General features: G+C 37.2%; 1 protein-coding gene and 1 long non-coding RNA gene across 2 annotated transcripts in view; one reads left to right on the top strand and one right to left on the bottom strand.

Moving 5' to 3' along the window:
* Positions 1 to 18,199, top strand: part of LOC109070172 (calsenilin-like) — a 48,661-nt gene that overhangs the window by 25,484 nt on the left and 4,978 nt on the right. The gene's annotated exons all lie outside the window — the stretch shown is intronic.
* Positions 8,341 to 10,585, bottom strand: LOC109070194. Its single transcript, XR_006160670.1, has 4 exons — positions 9,990 to 10,585; positions 9,388 to 9,465; positions 8,655 to 8,762; positions 8,341 to 8,578 (listed from the first exon to the last, which is right to left on the bottom strand). It is a non-coding gene; the product is annotated as an uncharacterized LOC109070194 (long non-coding RNA).

Genomic DNA, 18,199 nt, shown 5'->3' with positions numbered 1-18,199 from the left:
TAAGTTTAAGGTGAAAAGTAGGAAATAAATAAAAACTGGAAGTGAAAAAAATACTGAACTAAAACTAAAACTGAAATAAATATAATAAACCTAAACAGTAATACAAAATAGAAAACCAAACAAATAATATTAGTTTAAAAAAAAATCAAATAATAATAAAGAAAAACACACAACAAATTATTTAAACCTCAACTAAAATTAAAAAAAGAAAACTGAAAATATAATAAAAGCTAATTCAAAATATCAATAAAACTATAATGGTACATAGATAATACAAACTTGATTGGAGTAATTGCCATCACAGCAATCAATTACATTTTAAAATATATTCAGAAAATTATTAAAATTAAATAGAAAATTAATTTTGAATTGTAGAATTATTATACAGCATTACTGTTTTTGCTGCATTTTTACCCACCTTGGTGAACATAAGAGACTTCTTTCAGAAAACATGGATACTATTGAATTTTATGTATTTAATCAATTATATTTAAAATACACAAAACTATTAAACTACACATTTAATTTGTCATAAATAAATATAACGAATTTGTGGATTGATAAAATAATTAATTCAAACAATAATCAACAGGCCCCCAGCAGTAGCACTGTTAAAGAGCCCTGTCCTAAATTGTACATACTTACTTATGTAACTGGCTCTAAAAAACAGCCTATGCACTTTTTAAAGATGCTTTGGTCTGTGCTCGACACAGGGGCCTTGAAGCATATCTGTTTTATTCATATACTCATATTAATATTTTCACCTCTGTGAGGAAAGAAAAAATTTCAAACATAGGCCACAGGAGAGAGAGAGTGCGTGTTGTGTTTTAAGTGAAAGGTCATCGTAGCACTTGATCTTTGAAGTGTCTTTCTCCCTCACATGTATCTGTATCTGAATGTTTGACCCATAGTCACCAAACAGACTGCCCAATGTGCTTTTTGACACACACACACACAGAGAGAGAAGTAGTCATCTGCTTTCTTGGAGAAAAGCTGGTTTATGATCATTGTGGTTGACGTTTGTAACGAATCTGGTGTGGTTTCTGTAGCAGTCTATTATGGGGAGCGTGATGGCTGCGCTCTCTTTAGAAGTGCGTCGGCGTTTCTCGAGACCCAACTTCCTGGTTGATTGTCGTCACAGTACAGCTCGCTATCAGCGCTCAGGTAATGCTCTTCAGAACAACACTGTCTTTGAGCTGTCTGTGTTTTGTCACTTTAATTTGGCATGTTCAGTTTGGTGAAAATTGGACAGATTACAGCATTACTTTTACAGTAAAATGATTAGAAAACTTTTTTTTTCATGTACCTATTGTATGTTTATTTTTTATCAAGTTGACTATATTACATTGAACAAATAAGGATGAAATGCAGAATGTAGGTGAGAGGAAGTTAAGCAGTATCAAAACCATTATTTTATTTTATTTTTTTATTATGCATACTGTGTTTCCTAATAATAAGCCCCATATAACGAAAGAAGTGAAAGCTTGCATCAACAGGAAAAAAGCAGCTTTCATGAAAAAGAAGCAGGTCAAGTTAAAAGTTATCCAAAAGTAACTGAATAATTATGGGAAGTTTGGAAACATAAAAAGGACAACACTGAACAAAACTTCTCATCCTTGAATAACTAAAAACTGTGGAACTCTCTGAGAACCATTTCTAAAATGGATTCTAAAAAACAACATTTCACTACAGCTGATGATTTTAAGAAAGCAAATGAGTTGAATGACTTTTTTTATATGGTTTGATAATGATGACCCTGTTAAAGAATGTGAATGTCATTCTACAAACTGTTGAATGTGTTGCGGAAGCTAGATTACTTGTGGACCCTCGAGACGTCACCTCACTATTTCATCAAATCCGACTTGGCCAGATGATATCTCAGCTTACCTACTGCGGCAGTGTGCAAAAGAGTTAACTCCAGCATGGTGTCCAATCTTCCAGCAATCTCTAGACAATCATATGGTCCCCTCGTTGTGGAAAAATACTATTATTAAGTGAGTGAAGTGACATACAGTACAGCCAAGTATGGTGACCCTTACTCAGAATTTGTGCTCTGCATTTAACCCATCCAAAGTGCGTGCACGCGTACACACACACACACACACACACACACCCGGAGCAGTGGGCAGCCATTTATGCTGCGGCGCCCAGGGAACAGTTGGGGGTCCGGTACCTTGCTCAAGGGCACCTCAGTTGTGGTATTACCGGCCCGAGACTCAAACCCACAGCCTTTGGGTTAGGAGTCAAACTCTCTAGCCATTAGGCCACGACTTCCCCATTACATTTGTTTCTAAAAAATCGGGTGCTGTTGATAACAATGACTTCAGACCAATTGCTATAACATCTATAATTATGAAATGCCTAGAGAAATATGTGGTGTCCAGACTGAAATGTAATGTAAATACACTATTAGATCCATTACAGTTTGCTTTTAGGGAGGGGAGGGGGACTGTTGATGTTGTTAACACTGTTACACATCTGACTCTTCAACATTTAGAAACCTCTAATGCATATGCACGACTACTTTTTGTAGATTTTAGCTTAGCTTTTAACACACTTCAGCCACAGTTACTCCTGGCTTGTAGCTTGTAAGGAGTAATGTTAACCATTTTATTATTAAGTGGTTTTTTTCTTTCTTAACAAATCATACTCAATAAGTAAAAGTAAACAATACACTTTCTGATATTAAATCTATTAGTATTGGTGCCCCTCAAGGTTGCATATGTTCTCCCATTTTGTTCACTTTATATACAAATGATTGTTCAAGTAGAAATAAGAATAACTATATTATCAAATATTCTGATGACACTGTAGTATTAAGTCTGTTAGAAAAAGATCAGGATATATCGGCTTATCAGTCTGAAATAGAGAATTTTGTGCAGCCGTGTAACACAAATCATCTTATTGTAAATGTTTCAGAAACTAAGGAAATTACAGTGGACCCAAAAAGACTAGGTGATTACAGTCCAGTATTCAATTATTATAATATCATTGAACAGGTGTGTGACAACTATGTAATGATTAACTGTGAGCCGGTTGAAAATCAATTCAAATATGTGACAATTCAAATCAGTTGAGATGCTAAACAAATCGTGATTCAATTAGGGGTAGAAGTTTATATAAATGTATGTCAGAATTCACTTGGCGAGTAAGGAACAAGGAAACAAGGAGTTCTTCAAAACCACAGTCTTTAATAATCTAATCACACAGGGAATGTAGGAGACACAGGAACACATGGATAAACTTTTAGAAACGACAAACACTGACTGAAAGGACTAGGGCTTTTAAACACAGGATAATTGGGGAAGAACTAGACACACCTGGAATCAAATTAACACAATCAACGTGAGACAGAAACTGGGCTCCGGAGGAAACGGATATCCTGGAGGAGGCCAGCAGACAGAGACCAGGGGGGCAACGAAGGAGGGAGGAGACAGGAGGGCCCCGAAGCAGGAGCACAGCAGGACCCAGGCCACAGCCGTAACATCGGCCCACGGTGGAGCCGATGGTGGGAGGAGCCATGGAGGAGGGATGGCCGCCGACTCCAGGGGGCCCACCAACGGCGGCAGAGCAGGTGGAGGAAGGGCCCGCCGGGTGGTGGAGGGGCCCGAGGTGGAAACGGAGAGCCAACAAACCAAGGGAAATCCGAGGATCCAGGGCACAGCGACTGAGGACCAAGGTGGAGCTGGCGGATGTGAGGGATACTCCGACCGCGGTGACACTGGAGGATGGCAGTCCTGCGGGGCTTGCACCATAATAATGGTGGGCTGAGAGCGAGCAGATGGGCTGCCATACGACAGCGGTGGAGGAGGCTGGAGCAAGTAGGAGGGGGGGCATTTTTGAGGAGCGGGCACTGGAGGGCGCTCTGAATTGGATTTGGGGGCTGGAGCCCTTCCCTCTTCGTTTTGTCACCAACGCTGCACCATACTCAGCTCACCCTCAGCTGCGATGCAGGGGGCAGAGCTCCTCTCTGTGCTCACACCGTCCATGGCTTTCTTCCTCGTGGTGGGCTCTGAAGCCGGCTCTCGCACCTGGTCTGACGGGTTGGGCTCCTCTGCTCAGTCGCTTGGTTTTGCTCTGGCTCGCGGATCGCGGCGGGAAAATGGTACGCTGGCTCGTTGATCGCGGTGGGATTAGGCGCTGGCTCGTGTGAGATGGGGGGCTGGGACAGGAGTGGCACTGGAACGAGGAAGAGAGGAGTTCTTCAAAACAACAGTCTTTAATAATCCAATCACACAGGGAACATAGGAGACACAGGAAAACATGGATAGACGTTTAGAACCGACAAACACTGACTGAAAGGACTAGGGCTTTTAAACACAGGAAAATTGGGGAAGAACTAGACACACCTGGAATCAAATTAACATAATCAACGGGAGACAGAAACTGTGTCACAGGGAGCAAAAACACATACAGACCGGTCCATAACCCTGACAGTATGTCTGAGGGGAGCTTACTGTCTTTAGAAAAGTTTAGATGGTATTTTTTCTTTTCATCTTGACTCTGTACAATACATATTAAAGTTTATAAGTGCAGCGTTGCTTTGTTTACAGCGGAAACCAAGGAAATGCTTTAAGTGCCACCTGCTGGCAGAGAGTGAATCTGTGTCTCGTTCAGCTCGTCTGCTGTTTCTGTTTCATGCAAAAAAAATTATGTATAGTTTCACAAAACTGAAGTCAAACCATTCTGCTTTACATTATATTAAAATTTTGTTATTATGCAGGCACTTTTATCTGAAGCGACTTACAAATGAAGACAATAGAAGCAATCAAAACCAACAAAAGAGCAAAAATATACAAGTGCTATATTAGTATATTATTATAGTGTTATATTTCAATTTCACAAAGAAATGTGCAGCATTTTGTCCAAGCAATACGCATTTAATGTATAATTTGTCTTAAATCTCATTTTGTAAATAAATAAATAAATGAATAAATCTGTGTTATATTTCAATTTTAGTATGGTGTAGTCAAAATCGTGAATCCAATCCAATCCAATCGTGAGTTGAGTGAATCATTACATCATTAGTGATGACCATGCCTTTTGTGAGGTTTTCCCTGTGCCGAGTTACGTGATTGGTTCCACCCTCCTGACTGATTGCTCTTGGATGGGTTCATTGAGGACACCTGTTGTTGACCTCCTGTTGGGCTTTTTAAAAAGCAATACGACAACTGGCCATGAGAGAGCTGCACTCTGGGCTTGGTTTTGTTTGGTTTTCGGTTTAACCTTGTTTTACTTCATACATCCAACATGACATACAGTCATTACACTTTCATGCATTCACTTAAGTCAAATCAAGTCAAGTCTGCTTTATTGTCAGTTCTTCCACAAGTGCAGTACAATCCATATTGTGAGATCGTGCTTAAAAAGAACTTTGATTTCAAACTCTGAATTGAATTAATTTTAACTAAAAAAGACAAGTAAACTGTCAGTAATAAAATAAGAATATATAAATGACAAGCAATGGCACAAACAAATACAATAACAAGATACAAATAAAATGAACTGTGCTTTAAGTTTTTCAGGTAGGTATAACAGTAATATTAAGGTACAGAAATACCACAGAAACTGAATAATCTATTTAACTTTAAAATAACACTGGTTAGTCTTTAATGTATAAATAAACATTAGTGACAGACAGCAGCAGGTTTATTTAGGTTGCTGTCTCTTTAAGACTTCATGCATGGATCTAACTGTTACACATAAGTTTTGTTTCTCAACTGTTTACATTCACTTAATAGCCTATACTGACAATGTTTAGTATAAACCGACTGTTTATGTGAATACTCAAGACGTGCATTTTGCCAATTTTGTATGTATTTGGCCATTTACATGCAATAAGGTGCAACACAACTTCATTCTGTAGTTGTGCACTCTCAGATGTAGCTCTAGCTTTGGGCGAGCTCACAGAAAGCAGTCTCACAGTTTAAAAAGCATGTGCAAATGATACATTCCGTCATCTGTCCCGTGTGCCTTTCACACTGAAATATTTTATTTATTTTAAATAAATTACAAGTGCAGAAACTGAAACACCCACCAGTTGTATCAAAAAGCAGCCCAAATTTTATCAACCCGCCCAATGCATTTATTTCCGGTCTGACGTTACCAAAAGAAGCCCATTTGGGCGGGAACCCGCCCAATCTGGCAACACTGGCTGCGGATTACACAACAACAGAAACAACAAAACACAGCAGAAAACAAACAATCTTTTTCATACTTCCTAATGACTGTTTGTCCACTTATGCTCCTTTCATTACAAAAGGTTGAGTTTCTTTATTGGATGGAGCTGTGGAAATTCCTATTAAAATTTTGTGTGACACAGGAGCTGTGGATTCTTTTATTTTAGAGTCCATTTTGCCATTTTCCTCACAATCTGAAACTGGTGATAGTGTGTTAGTTAGAGGAATAGGTTTGAATACACTAACACTTCCTTTACATAAGGTTAAGCTTCACCCTGATTTAGTGACTGGTGAAGTAGTGGTAGGAGTGTGTCCTGTTTTACCAATTGAGGGTGTTCATCTTATTTTAGAGACCAGGTTTGGCCCAATGTGTCTTCATCTCCTGGTTTGATCTGATGGGGAGTTGCTTCAGGAAGTTACAAAAGGAGACCCTGTGGCTGTCGCAACTTGAGCTATGTCTAAAAATGCTGAGCGTGAACATACAGATAAAAATAAAGGCGTGTCAACTGGCAACTGTTTCTCTTTCTATACCTGATTTGTCTGATCTGTTTTTTTTATTTTGTCTCCACAGATTATTTGAGTAGAGAACAATGTTTAGATTCTTCACTGGCTGAATTGTTTACTACTGCTCTTTCTGACAATGAGGTACCTGATGCTTCCAGAGGTTACTTTGTGCAGGACGGACTCTTGCTGAGGAAGTGGAGTCCTCATGGCCACCATTTTGTTGGTGATCCTATTGTTCAAGTGGTTGTTCCTACAAAGTTTCGTCCTACGGTTTTAGAAGTTGCCCATGACAAATTTGGTCATCCTGGTGTTCGGAAAACCTATGATCAGGTTTTATGATATTTGTTTCAATGTTTCAGCTTACATTAAGAAATGTCACACTTGTCAAATAACTAGTAAAACAAATAAAAAAATAGAAACTGGCTCCATTGCATCCGATTTCAGCAGGTTGTGATCCCTTTGAACATGCGTGGGTCCTCTACCATGTTCAAAGTTGGGATGCAAATATCTGCTTACGGTCATGTTTCTGGCTACATGTTTCCCTTCTGCCTATCCATTGCGCACAATTACATCACATTCAAATGTAAGAGCTTTGTCGCAGTTTTGTCAATCTTTGGCATTCCTAAGATCATTCAGAGTGATCAGGGTACAAACCTTACATCTCATCTTAAAATCTTGAAACAGCTAAGAATTAAGCATAATCTTTCTAGTGCATATCATACACAAATCCAAGGATCGTTGGAGAGGTTTCATCAAACTTTTAAAATTTCTCCTTTGTGCTTATTGTGTACAGTTGGATAGAGACTGGGAGGAGGGACTGCCAAACAATAGTGAGTGATCCTAGCCATGTTTTTATTTCCAATGTATCAACTTTTGCCATCAGGGAAACGTTATAGAGTCCCAAGATCAATCATTACAAATTAATTTTTACCTGTATTTATTGGTATTTTAAATAGCAAGGTGTGGTTGCAATAATTGATGCGATATATTGCCCTATATATGGATATATATATTATATATATATATATATATATATATATAGCCAGTTTGTCATGTGTTGTCATTGTGGCACTGTGTTTTATCAAGGGCAGATGTATTACTGCAGCTGTGAGTCCAAAACAAATTTCCTGAAAAGGACAATAAAGTATACTCTAAATCTAAAATGACTTTAAACACACACAGGAAGGCACATTATTGGATTTTATATGGCAGTTTATTTTGATATTTATTAGTGATGTGAATTATTATTTTATATGGCAGTTTATTTTGATAAAATTTGTTTAAAGGTTAGGGATAGGTTTGGTTAGGTTTAAGGGTGGGTTAATCTAACTTATAGTTTAAGGGTGGGTTAAGTTTTTGGTTATGGTGTGCGTTAAGGTTGGGTAATTACATGGTGAGTATTTTTAAATACAAGTAAAAAACAAAGTAAAAAAAAGTAAAAAAATAAATAAAAAAAAACATGCAACATGTGAAACAACGTGAAAACATGTACACAATAAGTGCACTGTATTAAATGATTATAGGTAAGTACATAGTAGGTAAAGACACTTTATATTAAGTTTGCCAGTCTATGCATTACAGTGATTATACCATCACTCAAAATTCTCATAAATGTCTGGAGTTTAGTATTTATTAGGTATATAATATTTTTACTGTCTCTCAGTAGCAGAGGGGATCAGGCTCTGGTAGACAGAGCTCATCCTGACACTGGTGTTTTCTTGTTCTGCTGACGATGAGTGGCGCTCATCCTAAACACAAGAGAACCGCTCAGTTCTACAGAATCTTACTCATATGAGTATCTTTGAAGATAAAGCCCTCTTTTTGCTATTACTCTACTTTACTTGCCTTTATGTTTTCTGGTCCACTGTTGTTGCCCGCCTCCAGTGTGACTTCACCTGTTCAAAATAGCAGTTACTATTTTCTGTGTTAAAAAGGAAGTTAATCATTGTAATTATTATAATAATATTTTACCTGTTTTACAGTTTTGCCTGCATCTCTTAGAGAATCCATGAAAGCAATAAAACAAAAACACCATGATAATAATAGCACATATGCAATATAGCATATAATTGATCCATTCTGAAAACAAATGATAAAACTAATTAGCATTGCTGCTCATGATTTTAATCTCATGCCCCTGTTATACACACAACATACAGTGTGGTCCAAAAAAAAAAAAAAAAACATTTATACCTCTAAATAAAGTTTTGGGATTTTTATAAATCCAAAAAGAACAATTATGGTGTAAAATAAATAAGAAATACTTCTGATTCTGCACTATTTCTAGGTCACTAGTCAAGTAAGTACATTTGTGACATTGATCATGTGACTCTGTACAGATGGTCAGATTTTTTTATATTTCCACTGAAGCTCAAAATGCCCTTTGGATCACCTCAAATCATGCAACCATATAACCAATCATGCAAAGAGTTCATGCAACCCTAATTTGTCGTCAAATCAAATAGGTACAAATAAAGTCAAAGAAATTCTGAAATTCAACTCAGTTTAGACTGTTTGCTGATAACAGACAGTAATGTGTAATTAAAGTGTGTTAAATGATCAAAACATGCAAAATTAAAGTGTTCTCAGACTTTTGTACCCCACTGTATGTCGTGAAAAAAATGACATTCTGAAAATACTGCAGAATGACTATTAAGTATTTTAAGCTGGGAATGACAGATTGGATGTGTAAATATGAACATACGTGTTACAGACAAAATGGGTACAGATGAAGTTTGGTTCCATGAGAGGTAAAATGCTGGTGCCTCTGTGGTCCAAACCACTTGTGGAAAGGCAGCAGATATGCAACAAAAAAGAGAATAAACAAAGAGTAAATGAAGAGCTTTTCAAGTAATAATCAAGCAAGCATGTTTTGAGAACAGCACATTGATTGTTAACAGTAAAAAGGAAATATTCACCCAAAAATGCAAATTATTTAAAAATTAATTAACCTTCATGTTGTTCCAAACCTTTAGTAATTTTTTTTTTCTGCACAATAAAAATCACTTTAATTTGGAACAAAATGAACGTGTGTAAATGACAGAATTTGCATTTTGGAATGTTCATTGAAGAGACGTACTTTGGGTTAAATGCTCTAGATATTTTGCAATTTGCAATATTTGCAGTTATGCGGAAGCCTGCCTTACAAGTCTACATATTCAAACCAACCTCAAAGACAAGCATACATGCAGCATTTCACATTTTAGGACTAAAGCATCATTGGCAGATATTTAAATAACAAATAAATCGACCAATCAATCAATACATATATAAATAAATTATTGAGCAAGAATAATGGATACTCACTTGCGAAGGAAATCTGAGTAATGACAAAGCTTCTTACTACTGTAAGAGCTTCAGAATGTCTTTTCAAGTTTGGGCAAAAAGAGACCCCACCCCAAACTTACAGAGCACTCCTCACTGAATTCAGACAAGAATCAGACCTACAAAGATGACCAGTCTCAGAAAGATGCTTTTTGCCAATATAACAGTGTAGCTACAGCACTAATACTAAAACTGCATGAGTCACTGTACTTTATTGCAAACCAAATACATCATAAACACTGATACTTCCCAAAAGGTTTGCGCAGTAATGTGTCTTGTCCAACAGAGGGCCCTGTAGGACATTTACAGTCATCTAAGCTACCGTTGGCTTTTGTGGACAGGAAATCAGGAAACAGTTATCTGTTACTGTTCAGCTTTTTCTTCGGGGACCTAGTTGGAAAGAATATCAAGAAGACTAGCACCAAAACTTAAAATTCAAGAATAAAAAGATTAAAATGTAACAGTTCTTTAAGAATGAAATGTAATTAATAGCTAATAATTTAAATAATAACTCTGGGTTTTCTTTGATGTTGCGGTCTGCTTCTAATAAGAGTGAAGTGCAGAGATTTGTAAATCCATTTAATATTTATACAAATGTTTCCAGCACAGAAAAAGTACAGTACAGTCTACAGATTCCACCTGGGCCTAATGATGGTTATTTTATGTGTAAGTTAACTGTGTAACGTATAAACGTCAATGGAAAATGGATGAATCCTTGGCTAATCAGAAATAATTAGTCATTTCCTCCGATCAATTGAAGCCCATCCCGGATCCCTGAACTTTGTTTGTTGTTGTAAAAGTAATGTCGTCAGTACATTCCACTGTGTTTTTATCATTAAAAAGTCGATTCATCACACCTCATTAAAAGGGAGGGAGAGACAGGGAGAGCACTTCTGTCGAGTCTGACGACTCAAAGAGCAGGGCCGTGTTTGGCCTCAAGAGTGCTTATGTATTAGATAGAGGACCAGCTGCCTTATATCAGGTTTCATTTCTGTTCAAGTGCTGTGTTTGTATACATTGAGGGATCGCTTTGTCAGACTATTCCTTCATAGTAATGGCCCATATGATGTTTTGCTTGCTGTGAATGAATACTGCAGCACTGATGGACAAATCCAAATTTTGCCGTTTGTAATTGGAGTGCACCGAATCAATATTCGGAAGAACACCTGGTTTAAACTCATGAAATGAAAAGAGAGGCATGGATTTGTTTAAATTAAATTTGAAAAGGAAATCTTTGCTCTTTTACAAGCATCTATGCCAAGCTTTTAGATTGTACCATTGTTTTTCTAATGCCCGTGTTCAGGTTCAGTGAGTTATGTTAGACCATAGTGTCTTGTCAGCAAAAGCTTCATGCTTGAGCTCCTATTAAGAAGTGTTCATCTTCTAATGGCATTACTGGAACCTGCCCTGTACTCCTAAAAGCTCAACATTAATTCCTATACACAACGAGCACTGACGCCAGCCATAAATACAGCGGCTTAGTCAGAGCATGCATTATAATGGTGAAAGTGAGGCACTGCAGCCATCATAATAGTGAAAAAAATATGTACGTATGTATGTACATATATTTATGTTTTTGATAGGATTTTTAGATTTTGATTTTTAAGGTGATTTTAATGTGCTTAACCTCTCATTAAAAATATCCTAATGCAATTTCTGTCTTTATTTGCAACCAATCTAAAGATAAAAATGGGTCAAATAAGAATTCTAAGAATTCACTAGGATTCTACTGGACCATTTTGTGATTCGTCTTTATTTTCTTCAGAATTTCTAATTTTCTTTTTTTTTCTGTGTATTTATCTAATTATCTATTTATCTATTCTACTTATCTATTTATCTTTTCTTTTACTGTTTAATTGTATTGTGATTATTGTTTGCAAATTGTGATCAAATTTAGTTTGTGTGTGTGTGTGTGTGTGTGTGTGTGTGTGTGTGTGTGTGTGTGTGTGTGTGTGTGTGTGTGTGTGTGTGTGTATGACACAGGTGTGTGTGTGTGACTTATGTGTGTGTGTGTGTGTGTGTGAGTGTTGCATTATGTCAATAGCACATAATGCTATGGAAAACAAACAAAAGATCAAACGTGTGTGTGTGTGATTTCTATCATAATTTGGAACAAACCAAAGATCGAAAATGGATCAAATGAGAATCCAGTAGAACTCCGTTGTTCCATTCATTCAGAATATTTTTTCCAAATACGAAAAGTGTAATGTTTTTTTTTTTCTTAAAAATCCTGATGTAATTTCAATAGTAATTTATACAAAAAAAAAATGGATCAAATAATAATCTCCCTGAATGCAACTTCTACTAAATGAATTTATTTATTTATTAAATGTATAATTTGAGCATGACATTTAAAAAATTTAGATTTTTCCCAAAGATTACCATTGCATTTCAAATATTTTAGCACCACATTTGCTTTTTTTCTCTCCTGTTTTCATTTCTGACATTCATCATCTTTTTATGGTTCTTTTAACAAGAAAAAGGTGGAGAAGGGGGTGGTGTGAGAGAAGATGAGCGGATGCTGGCAGTAGAAAGATCTCACCTTGTGTTTGGTTGACTTAAAGCTACCATTAAGGCTTTATTGATTCCTTTATCTAACTGAGCTATTATAGCTCTCTCCTTTCCTCTCTCACTAAACTATAAACAGGAAAACCCTTGAGCTAATGTTATCTCCTCTGGTTGTCCCATTCCACACAGAGGCCTTGCCTTGCTTCACTCGCGAGGAAGAAGAGAAAGAAAGTGCTTCAGATGGAACAGATATGTGGGTGGATGGAGGCTGGGAAATCGGTAGGGGAGGGCGTCCCTGGAATATGATCCCCTTAGTATCTCTCCCTCTCTGCTGCTTTCTGCCCTGTTTGGAAATGTGACTTTTCCCCAAGTCCCCTGGCAGAAAGGATGGAAGGAAAAGAGAGAGAGAAAAAAGTGAGAAAGGGATTGTGGTCAGGGAAAAAGGACCAGTCCTCACAAGAGTCTGACTTTGCAGTCAGGGGTAGTAAGGCTTGGAAAGTGAGCGATGGATAAAAGAAGGGATGGAGTAGTCATAGATGAGCAGAGAGAAAGAGACACGGAAGAAGGGGTGGGATGGACAGAGAGGTGAAGATAAACTGCCCACTGCAGATTATTACGGGACAAGAGAGGGCAAGAGATGCAAGGGAGGGAGGGAGGAAGAACGTGAACTGTACAGTACAAGTTGAAAGAAGAGACAAAAGCACTTGATGCTGACTCTGAGGAAACAGACGAGGGAAAAGATGAGGGCGCTTGACTGACGGCAGAACACATGAGAAGGAGGAGACGAGTAACCGCATTCTTCAGGACCACTCCCAAGACATATCACCGAACTTAATGGGCCGTTTGAAAGGTTTCACGGGCTAAGAATTGAGAGCTTCAGGGGATTTGCACCCACTTAAAGATGGATCCACCCAATCTGTGAAGGATTGATGTATTTTTGCCACTGCCACGGGAAGTACCTTGTAGCTTTTTTGCAGATTTGCACTAACCTGGTGTAGCATGCAAGCAGGAGGCCACCAAACGCTTTGGATCAGGATTCGAGATGCGATCTCAGTGGTTGTCGCAGTGACCGAGGCAGTGCCAGATGTTGATCCTGCGTATAACTAAAGTGATTATTACTTCTGTGACCTCTACATAGACAAATGATTCCAGTTTGAGGCACTAGGGTGCCCATTAGTCTCAAATTTCTGTGTCAACATCAACAGAACCCGGATTTAAAAGCCACTTAGGACTTGAAATGAAATATGATCGTTTTAACAGCAAAATCAGTGCAGTGTGTCCGTAGCTTCCAAGTCGCAATTCCACATTGTACTCATTTGGATCTATTGAATGAATTTCCATTCTCTCCTGTCTCACACCAAAACATGCACCTTTGAATCAACAATCTTGAATATCGCAGCGTCGCCGCAGCACTTCTTCACGGCAGAGTTTGAAATGCTCTTGTCTGTTGTTGACACTTGCAAATAACATTTGCGGCCCAGGATGGCTTTTACACATCTGGACTATGTACAAGAACTGCAATCCAGCTCTTTATTTATGCGATGGGGCTTTCAAGAAGAATGACCTAACATGGAAACACTGACTTCTCTTCTCATCTCCAAAATAAGTGTAACTAGACTGGACTCTTTTTCCCATGCACACTGCTAGCTTGACGTTCTGCCAAAAATATCCCCTGATTTTCCTTTTAAATATTCTTCTAAAGGAACTAATGAAATGAATCTTTCTTTTTGAGACACTCTGCATCTGGCACCATGCTATATCGGCCAGTTGGTTTTGTCCTGTGTTAGTATACACACTAGCAGATTAATACTTCCAGTAGCTCTAGAAGCTCTTGTGCCAAGAGCCAAAAATCAGCGCAGTCATGGGTATTCAGGGAATGGAGCTGTTTGCCATCGGAGTGGTCATCATTTTGTTTGTGGCTGTTCTCAAACAGTTCGGCATTCTGGAGCCCATGTCACTGGAAGGTAAGGAGCATTCTAGAACTGAGGTCCTCCCCTTTGTTGTCATGGTGATTTGCTTGACCAATGGGGCCCGTGGGGCTGGGGTTGCATCAGGTGCATCCCGAAGATAGATATAACAAATCTGATGATTCTTTTCTAGTAATGTTATGATGTTTGTGTTAAAGTCAAGGAAGAGTATTGCGCTTTTACAGTACTTTTCAATGCATAGATAGATTGTTCCTGTTGAGTTTACACTGCTTGTGAGTTTTGAAGGTCATTGGGTCTTATGTGGCTGGTGGGAGAAAATATGAACTATTGTATCACAATGTTTGTTGTGCTGTATGCAGAAATAAACACAACAAATACACAGATCTTAAACCGAGTGTTACAGTAGGAATGTATCACTGGGATAATTTGGTGACAACATTGTTCTTAGAAATGTAAAATCTGACATAACCTCTTTTTGGGAATTATCTTAAAGGTAAAAAAAATAAATAATAATAATTCACAAATAGAGCAAATAATTATTTTATTAAATTCTAAAAAGTTTCTTTTAGGAGGAGGAGTAATCATAATTAGTTTACATATTATTTGCCAATTATAAATTATAATTAGCTGATTGTTATTATAAAAACAATTGAATATCCTCATTTAAATCAGGAGCTTACATGAAATAGAAGTGAAATAAATTTGACATGCTATATTCCATCTGACATGAAATTAAGTTGACATACATGTATTATACTCCATCTAAAACTATTAACAGCAGCATTTAGTCAATTCTTTCATAATTATTATGCTTGCTGCTTTTATGACCTTATTAATTAGGAAACTAAATGGAAAATCTGCTAAATGTTGCACTTAAAAAAACGTGATTAAAATGGTGTAAAAACTATGAAATGGTGCTCAGTTAAATAAGAACAAAAAATTTAATATAAGAAAAATACAGATGTTTCTTTATACATTTGTTTAAATTTTAACCCAAACTCTTGAAGTTGATTTAATAAAAAAAAAAAAGAATGTTCATGGACTTAATGTATAACTACCTAAATAGCTGATTATATCTGTGTGAGTGTGTCTGTTATTAATGATAAATGTTATAGGAAACTTTTTATTGTTTAGGTTTATGATGTGCTAGAATGCTATTTGTTTTGCACAAACAACGCGTCCAGATTTTATTTAATTTTTTTCTTATTATTTACAACATACTCAAAAACATAAAAGTAACTTATTGAGAATGTTATGAACACTGCATTATCTCTCTCTCTCTCTCTCTCTCTCTCTCTCTCTCTTTCACACACATGCACACTCACGCACACACACGCTTTCTCTCTTTGAATCAAAACCCAGTCTAACATTACCCTTCATTCATTATGTATGCTGTATTGAACAGGCTTTCTTTTACGGCTGCCTAAAAATGGGTCCGCTGGTCTCTGTACTGGGTCCTGAAGGGCACTGTCCATTTCCATCTCACCCCTCACTTCATCACAAGATCATATCCACCAATCATTTCTGAAAGTACAGATCAGAGTCAGCACCTTCATATAGATGCACTTCCTCTGGAGTCACAAAGCTTGAGATTGTAGATATTTTTATTTTCTCCAGTGTTCTCTACATTTTTGTCTGGTTTTCCTTTAATTGTCTTGGCATTCGTGTCTGTTTGACTTTCAGGAACAGAGGTGATTGGTCACTATTATTAACGAGAATCAATCACATGTCCAATTAAGTGGACATAACCACCTAAATCCAGCAGTTTTAAGGCTGGTGTATCCAGTTTTTTCAGCAAGGATATACGGTATAAGTGCTAACAGTATAGGCATAACACATCACTTTTTATAACAGACAGTTATGCAAATAAACACTTGATCATTTGGAAGGGTCTGAGTGCCTCCTGTAACCTATACATAAATCTTCTTCCAGCATTGGCCCGTGAGCCGGACCACCCAACGAATCAGCAGGGGGCTATTTTTAGCTAAGTGGCATCACTTACTACAGCTCTGACTATTCCTGAGAGCCGTGTTTCAGGAGAGTGAAGTTTATTTTGGGCTTCTGCTGGTGTGACTATAATACATAACCAGTGACACTGAAGTATTACTTTTGAAGGGAAGCATGCATAATGGTCAATATGTGCCAGCTTTGTTGCATGAGAGGAATATGATCTGTCAACTATTATTTGGTTCAACTTGCAAGTCTCTGCTCATAGTTTAATGCAAATTGACTGTTGTGCACCGCAGACGTGTAGCTTTGGCCACTAGAGGGCGATGCTTCTTTACATGATCTCAAACTCGGGTGATGAGCTCAAGCGAGAAACCAAGGGGTCAAGGTTAGCGTGGTTAGACATTCTGGTTCTAAAAAGCATTTATCTGTTGACGGCCATTGGGATTTAGGGATCACAAATTGCAGCATTGTCTCTCGCCTCGGCATAAAAGGAATACAATGTATAATATATACTGCCATTCAAAAGTTATTTTTTGCAAGAAATTAAGCAAACTTGCTATAAATTGATCAAAAATGACAGTAAAGATATTTATGATGTAATAAATGATTTCTTTTTAAAAGAAATGCTCCCTTTGAACCTTCTATTAATTGAAGAATCCCGGATTGAAAAAACGTATCACTGTTTCCACAAACAAAATTAAGCGGCACAACTGTTTTCATTGATAATAAAATGTTTCTTGAGCAGCAAATCAGTATATTAGAATGATTTCTAAAGGATCATGTTACACTGAAGACCGGAGTAATGGATGCTGAAAATTTAGCTCTTCCATCACAGAAATATATTACATTTTAAAATATATTAAAACATATTTTTGTAATATTATTTCACAATGTTGTTATTTTTTACTGTATTTTGATCGAATAAATGCAGCCTTGGTGAATATAAAACGCTTCTTTTAAAAACCTTTTTTGAAAAAATCCTAAAGACCCCAAACTTTAGAACAGTAGTTAATGGTTTTGCTAATGGTTTTCGTTGTCATAAATTTGTTGTGCATGGCAGAATTTAAAAGATCACTCTTGGAAAGAGAGCACTGAATAACAATGCTGCCAATAGAAGGATAAATGAAGAACAGTCTCTGTAGATCACAGTCATATCACAAAGGCTGAAATACAGAGAGAACAATTAATCGTGGGAAACTGGTTCACAAGACAGGGGAAGCAGGATTTAGGGCACCTTGTGAGTGTGCATCTGTTCCAACAACTTCAAATATTAGATGTCCATTCCAGTCCAATCAAAGCCATAAAATCTTTTTACTTTAGTCAAGGAACTTTCATTTGAACTGCAGTTCTGAGGATGAAGATATACCACAGAACGTGATGATTTGCTGTGTTGACTCATTTAAAGCAGAAACAAGATGTCTGTTTTTTTTATCATCATGTCAAAGTTCATGTTGAGGTTGTGTCTAAATCTAATTGGGACAACCTTGTCTCCTGAGTGGGAGTTTTCTCAATTCCCTTTGAAAATTGTGTCAGAGTGAACTTTTAAATAGATGTGAGAAGAACAGAGGCAAAGAAATAATAAGAGAGGAGAGTTACCAGCGTATATCTGGACTCCAAATTCATTTTGGACACAAGACTAAGACAAGATGACATCAGCATAAGATGCTTTTTTTTATTGACTTTTCCAAAAAGTGTGACAGATGTTTCTCGAAACAGGACATCTGCTCATCTTTTTACCTCAGTTACCTTGTCGGCTTTCTAGGATACTTATGTGTCATTTATGAAGCTCGTGGAATTAACACTCTA

Source organism: Cyprinus carpio, chromosome A8, assembly GCF_018340385.1.
Source record: "Cyprinus carpio isolate SPL01 chromosome A8, ASM1834038v1, whole genome shotgun sequence".
In the NCBI taxonomy this organism is placed as follows: domain Eukaryota; kingdom Metazoa; phylum Chordata; class Actinopteri; order Cypriniformes; family Cyprinidae; genus Cyprinus; species Cyprinus carpio.
The sequence above is the reverse complement of the archived record's forward strand: the minus strand, read 5'-3'. Positions and strand labels throughout refer to the sequence as shown.